This window comes from Neoarius graeffei, chromosome 15 (genome assembly GCF_027579695.1).
Source record: "Neoarius graeffei isolate fNeoGra1 chromosome 15, fNeoGra1.pri, whole genome shotgun sequence".
NCBI classification, from domain to species: Eukaryota; Metazoa; Chordata; class Actinopteri; order Siluriformes; family Ariidae; genus Neoarius; species Neoarius graeffei.
In genome coordinates, this window is record NC_083583.1 from 26,015,908 (window position 1) to 26,023,952 (window position 8,045).

Consider the following 8,045-nt stretch of genomic DNA (forward strand, 5'->3'; position numbering starts at 1 on the left):
GAATCACGAAAAGTCCTCGAGGGAAAAGTGAGAGATTTGCAAAAACAAGGAATGCTTTAGAAACTGATTCAAACGTGCAAGATAGTCTTGCGCCCTAATTGGTTCAGAAAACGGGAATGACAAATGTTGTGAACTTGAATGGCTTCCGAAGTATGAATTTGGTCCTATATATTATAAACAAGTAATCGTATGGTTCCTCGTAAAATTAAGGATCAATTTCACTTGTGATTTCGAAGTTTTGAAATTTTCAAAACTTCGAAATCACTTGTGAAATTAATCCTTAATTTTACTCAGCCCCATACGATTACCTATACTTAATAAGATCCTAGAGAATGAGAAAATGCTGAATGAATGGAGAGTGTGCTAGTCCCAATATACAAGAATAAGGGAGATGTACAGAGCTGCAGTAATTACAGAAGGATAAAACTGATGAGCCACACCATGAAGTTATGGGAAAGGGTATTGGAGGCGAGCTTGAGAAGAGAGCTAGCAATCTGTGAACAGCAGTACAGGTTTATGCCAAGGAAGAGCACGTCAGATCCAATTTTTGCTTTAAGAATGTTAATGGAAAAGTACAGAGAAGGCCAGAGAAAGTTACATTGTGTGTCTGTAGACCTGGAGAAGGCATACGATAGAGTGCCGAGAGATGAGTTATGGTATTGTATGAGAAAGTGTGGAGTGAATGAGAAGTATATCAGAGTGGTGCAAGACATGTATGAGAACAGTGAAACAGCAGTGAGGTGTGCAGTTGGAACGACTGAATGGTTCAAGGTGAAGGTGGGACTCCATCAAGGATCTGCTTTGAGTCCTTTCTTGTTTGCCATAGTGATGGATAGCTTGACGGATGAAGTGAGGCAAGAGTCACTGTGGAACATGATGTTTGCGGATGATATTGTGATATGTGGTGAAAGTAGACAGGAAGTTGAGCTGGGTTTGGAGTGATGGAGGTATGCATTGGAACGAAGAGGAATGAAGGTGAGCAGTAGCAAAACAGAATACATGTGCATCAATGAGAATGGGGATGAGAGTGTAGTGAAGATGCAAGGAGCAGACGTAAAGAAAGTTGGTGAATTCAAGTACCCGGGGTCAACTGTGCAGGAAAATGGGGGCTGCGATAGTGAGGTGAGAAAGCGAGTGCAGGCAGGGTGGAGCAGTTGGAGAAGGATTTGGGGAGTCATTTGTGATAGGAAAGTCCCAGCAAAAGTGAAAGGTAAGATGTATAAGAGAGTAGTGAGACCAGCTGTGATGTATGGATTGGAGACCATACCCTTAACAAAGAGACAAGAGGCAAAGTTGGAGGTGGTGGAGTTGAGGATGTTAAGGTTTGCGATGGGAGTGACAAGGTTGGACAGGATAAGGAACGAGCACATCAGAGGGACAGCACATGTGGAGAGCTTGGGAATTAAGCTAATAGAGCTGAGACTGAGATGGTATGGGCACATCCTGAGAAGAGATGCAGAGCATGTTGGAAGGAGAATGTTGAGGATGGCGCTGCCAGGCACATGAAAATGAAGTCCATAGAGGAGATACATGGATGCGGTGAGAGAGGACATGAAAGTGGCAGGTGTGGTAGAGAAGGATGCGGAAGACAGGGAGCAATGGAGACGAAAGATCTGCTGTGGCAACCCCTAATTGGGAGCAGCCAAAAGAAGAAGAATTCATCTTTAGTAAGTGCTTTGTTCTGGTCAGTGTTGTGGTGGATCTGAAAACTGTTCCAGTAACACTGGATATGAGGTGGGAAAATGCCCTGGAGAGGATGGAAGGCTATTGCAGGGCACCAAGCACACACACACTCATTCACACCTTAGGGCAATTTAGTGTAGTCTACATCTACTGGCATGTTTTTGGGAGGTGGAAGGAAACCTGAGAACCGAAAGGAAACACTTACCAACAGAGGAAGAACACGAGAAACTCCACAGACTCAGTAGTGTTGCCTGCCATTATTCGATGTCATTTCACATTACTACATTGTAACTACTTTTGTACTATTTTCCTTTCCTAATCAGCTTCTATTACTATAAATATACTGTTTGATTTATCATTTAATGTTATATTTATGTTAATTAATGATACATAACTTGGTAATGCACTTTGCATGATTAATTTGATTTGCATTACATTTACTATAGAAGCATGGATATGGGCTTCCTCTATCTATGTTCAGGAAAGGGGAACTGTGCTTTATAATAAAGGAAGCCAGTATTGATATAAGCCTGGAGAGAGCAACACAGCCAAGCCACAAAATCAGTTCCTCACCATTTCTCTCACTTCTCTGTAATGTTACAGTTTTGAGTGCTTATGGTGCAACCAGTAATAGTGAACCTGCCCACATCCACACACACCGCATACACAAAACACGCTGACCTGGATGAATTTAGTTTTCAGCACCTTTCTCCATTTTTCTAAACAAGTGTGTTTGAGAAGAAATCAGAAAGCGTTCAGATGGAGCATGTTCAGACATTCTGAGAAGTAACTCACATGTAACACATTAAAAACCTTAAATCTCAAAACCTGGCTTCACTGGACTGTAGTAATAATAATAATAATAATAATAATAATAATAATAATAATAGGGTGGCACGGTGGTGTAGTGGTTAGCGCTGTCGCCTCACAGCAAGAAGGTCCGGGTTTGAGCCCCGTGGCTGGCGAGGGCCTTTCTGTGCGGAGTTTGCATGTTCTCCCCGTGGGTTTCCTCTGGATGCTCCGGTTTCCCCCACAGTCCAAAGACATGCAGGTTAGGTTAACTGGTGACTCTAAATTGACCGTAGGTGTGAATGTGAGTGTGAATGGTTGTCTGTGTCTATGTGTCAGCCCTGTGATGACCTGGCGACTTGTCCAGGGTGTACCCCACCTTCTGCCCGTAGTCAGCTGGGATAGGCTCCAGCTTGCCTGCGACCCTGGAGAACAGGATAAAGTAAGGCTAGAGATAATGAGATGAGATGAGATAATAATAATACTTCCAGCTGTATGTCATTTACACTCACCAGCCATTTTAATAGGAACTTGTTCTTGATTCTAAGATCCCTGTTCTTGGGTGGCAGGAGTGGAACCCAATGTGGTCTTCTGCTGTTGCATGTTGAGATGCTTTTCTGCTCAGCACGGTTGTAAAGAGTTGCTATATCCTTCCTGGCAGCTCGAACCAATCTGGCCATTTTCCTCTGACCTCTTCTCAATAAGACGTTTCCACCCAGAGAACTCTCTCTCACTCTGTTTTTTTGTTTTTACTTTTCGCACCATTCTGTGCAAACTCTAGAGACTGTTGTGTGTGAAAACCCCAGGAGATCAGCAGTTTCTGAAATACTCAAACCAGTCCATCTGGCACCAACACCCATGCCACAGTGAAAGTCACATAGATCACAATTTTTCCCATTCTGATGTCTGAAGTGAACATTAACTGAAGCTCTTGATTTGTATCTGCATGATTTTATGCATTGTGCTGCTGTCAAAGGATCGGCTGATTAGTCTCTTCGGACACAAGGAAAAATGCTATGGAACTTCATGTGTACAATTGTACACATTGTGTCCGAAGGGGTTAGATAACTGCATAAGGGAGTTCCTAATAAAATGGCCACTGAGTGTATGTTAATATGCTAGTTTTGTAATTTTATCATTTCTAGGCTGAATTATAAACAGAAAATTATGTGCTGTTATTTACCAAAGAAAATATGCATATAATAATTAATATTGTGTCGCTTATTTTTTTTTTTAACATTTAGCATCTTGGACGAAAATTATTTATATTATATATCAATGACATATGTAATGTTTCAAAAATATTGTTATTTTTGTGGATGACACAAACGTATTCTGTGTAGGAGAGAGCCTTCAGCAGCTATTGGAGGTAGTCTCGGAAGAACTAGGAAAGCTAAAGCTGTGGTTTGATGTAAATAAATTATCATTAAGTTTTTGGTAAACAAAATAAACATCTGGACACATTGGTGGAAATAATGATTGATAGTGTAAAGCTGGAAAGAGTATATGAGAATATATTTCTAGGGGTAATAATTGACCACAGCTTTAGTTGGAAACACCATATCAAGTATGTCAGGTCCAAGTTAGCACGCACAGTGGGGATTCTTTGTAAAATAAGGCACATTCTGAACTATAAATCATTGCACATATTGTATTGTACTCTCTTTTTACCATATCTGACTTATTGTGTGGAAGTTTGGGGTAACACCTATAAAAGTACCCTGCAGTCAATATACATTATGCAAAAGAAGGTAATAAGAATAGTCAATAATGTAGAATACCATGAACATACTAATGCACTGTTTCTAAAGTCAAAAATACTGAAATTTAGAGATTTAGTTGATTTCAAAACTGCACAATTTCTGTAAAAAGTAAGACATAATTTACTTTCTGGCAATATTCAAAAAATGTTTATATGTAGATAGAGAAGGGGGTATCACTTAAGAGGGAGAGGGAACTTGAAACAGCCAATAATTCATACCACGCTGTAAAGTATGTGTATACCTGTATGTGGGGTGAAGCTGTGGAATAGTTTACCTGTTGAAATTAAAGAGAGTAAAAGTGTTGCACAGTTCAAGATAAAGCTTAAAAACATTATACTTGAGAAGTATAGAGAGGAATGTATAGATAGTTCTCATCTCATCTCATTATCTCTAGCCGCTTTATCCTTCTACAGGGTCGCAGGCAAGCTGGAGCCTATCCCAGCTGACTACGGGCGAAAGGCGGGGTACACCCTGGACAAGTCGCCAGGTCATCACAGGGCTGACACATAGACACAGACAACCTTTCACACCTACGGTCAATTTAGAGTCACCAGTTAACCTAACCTGCATGTCTTTGGACTGTGGGGGAAACCGGAGCACCCAGAGGAAACCCACGCGGACACGGGGAGAACATGCAAACTCCACACAGAAAGGCCCTCGCCGGCCCCGGGGCTCGAACCCAGGACCTTCTTGCTGTGAGGCGACAGCGCTAACCACTACACCACCATGCCGCCTGTATAGATAGTTAAAGGATTAAATAAATGTTGCTTAATATATATATATATATATTTTTTTTTTTCATCTCATCTCATTATCTCTAGCCGCTTTATCCTGTTCTACAGGGTCGCAGGCGAGCTGGAGCCTATCCCAGCTGACTACGGGCGAAAGGCGGGGTACACCCTGGACAAGTCGCCAGGTCATCACAGGGCTGACACATAGACACAGACAACCATTCACACTCACATTCACACCTACGGTCAATTTAGAGTCACCAGTTAACCTAACCTGCATGTCTTTGGACTGTGGGGGAAACCGGAGCAACCGGAGGAAACCCACGCAGACACAGGGAGAACATGCAAACTCCACACAGAAAGGCCCTCACCGGCCATGCGGCTCAAACCTGGACCTTTTTGCTGTGAGGCGACAGCGCTAACCACTACACCACCGTGCCGCCCATATATATATATATATATATATATATATATATATATATATATATATATATATATATATATATTAAATGACAGTTATTTCCTTTTTGTTATTGTATTTTATTTGTATGGCTCTTTGGACCATCCTGTAGGGCAAGTGATTTGTGGGTTAGGCATTTATAAGCTTAGCTTCAGCCTAAACCCTTTTCGGTCAGCCATAGAACTGTTGTGTTTGCGGTGACTAAATTGGCTTGTATTGTACATATACTGCTGTTCTTGTTGTTGACCGAAATAAATAAATTCATTCATTCATTTATTTATTTATTTATTTAACATTCATTTAACATTTATCTAAGGAGTCTCTAGTGTCAGCATTTTGTAACAGCGGTAAAACCGTTCATTTTCTCACTAACAAGCTGCATTTTTTTGTTGAATAAACTTCAAGAGAAAGTGAAGGAATGAATGTTTATCACTGCTTTGTATTATACTATGCACAGTATGGTTGTTCTGGGCAGTGTCGTGTAGTAATGTACTACATGTAATTTGAATCAAATGTAAAATAATTTGAATAATACCATAATTACCATTGAGACAAAGTCTACTGTGTGCAGTTTCCTGCAATAGATCTCCCTATCGCTGTTGCTTGTTAGTAGTAAATAGTGATGGGTCTGTGACCTAAACAAATAGCTAACTGAAGACAGGACAGCCAGTGGCAACCTCTGATTACTAATACGAACAAAATTACCTTACAAGTTGTCTAAAGTTCAATGATTATTTTGTTTGTTAAAATGTTTCCTTTGGTCCTTTTTTTTTTTTTTTTTTAATGTATACAAGAAGCATATGTGCTAATATGTTTGGTCCTGTGAGCAAATTTGGAGTATTTTTTTTCCCTTTTGTATTTTTGTTAAAGTAGTACAAAATGATTCTACTAATGAAATCAAATAATACAGATAGGAAATAGTTGAAATGTAATTAGATTTAAAAATATACAGCGCCGTCCACAATTATTGGCACCCCTAGTTAAGATGTGTTAAAAGCCTTAAAATAAATTCAATTTTTATTGCAGAAGCATAATCTCACACTGAAAATTGTAGAAAAATGTAACCTTTAACTCAAGTGAATTTAAAAAAAAAAATCCCTGACTAAGAAATAATTATTTTTCATAAAAATCACCTGTTCCACAATTATTGGCACCCATAACAATTCCTAGAAAATAAATGTAATTGAAGCATTTCTGTCATTTCTACTGTAGTTTATAAAGTTGATCAGAGTATCTAGGAACCTTTAATTAGTAATTCGTCACATCCTGTTTCCCTGGGGTATAAATATGATGTGGAACAGAGGCCTGTTTCTCTTATCCACTCTTCAACATGGGAAAGACAAGAGAACACACCATTCAAGTAAGGCAGATGTGTGTCGACCTTCATAAGTCAGGCAATGGCTACAAGAAAATAGCCACTCGCCTACACCTGCCCATATCTACAGTCAGAGGAATCATCAAGATGTTTAAAACAACTGGAACAGTGGCAAACCAGCCTGGACGAGGATGCAAGTTTATCTTGCCACCACGCACAGTGAGGAGGATGGTAAGAGAAGTAAAAAGTTTTCCAAAGCTCACTGTTAGAGAATTGCATCAAAGAGTAGCATCTTCGGGTCACAAAGTCTCCATAACAACCATCAGGCGCTATCTACATGCCAACAAGCTGTTTGGGAGGCATGCACGGAAAAAGCCGTTTCTCACTTACAAGCATAAACGTAAACGTCTGGAGTTCGCTAAGCGGTACTGGGACTTCAACTGGGACCGTGTGCTTTGGTCAGATGAGACCAAGATAGAGCTTTTTGGCAACAAACACTCTAATACATCACAAAAGATGAGTATGCGGAAAAGCACCTCATGCCCACTGTGAAGTATGGGGGAGGATCGGTGATGCTTTGGGCCTGTTTCTCTTCCAAAGGCCCCGGGAACCTTGTTAGGGTGCATGCCATCATGAACTCTTTGAAACACCAGGACGTTTTAAATCAAAATCTGGTGGCCTCTGCCCGAAAGCTGAAGCTGGGTCGTCACTGGGTCTTTCAGCAAGATAATGACTCTAAACATGTGGCCAAATCTACACAAAAATGGTTCACCAGACACAAAATCAAGCTCCTCCCATGGCCATCTCAGTCTCCAGACCTCAACCCAATTGAAAACCTGTGGGGTGAGCTGAAGAGGAGAGTGCATAGGAGAGGACCCAGGACTCTGGACGATTTAGAGAGATTGTGCAAAGAGGAATGGTCGAATGTCCCTCTCTCTGTATTCTCCCATCTTGTGAAATGTTATAGGAGAAGATTAAGTGCTGTCTTGTTGGCAAAAGGGAGTTGTACAAAGTATTAACATCATTGTGGCACACATGATTTCATGTAAAAGAATTACTTCTTAATGTGGGATTTTTTTTCCCCACTGAATAAATGCACTTGAATTAAAGGTTGGATTTTTCTCTTTTTTTGCATTGTTGTCCTATATTATAAAAAAAAAAATGAATTTATTAGAAGCCTAAGAACGTATCTTAACAAGGGGTGCCAATAATTGTGGAGGGCGCTGTAACTGATTACATCTTTGCTCATGAACATTATAATCAGTACTAGATTACATTTCCCCAGTATCTTGCTAACACCGGTC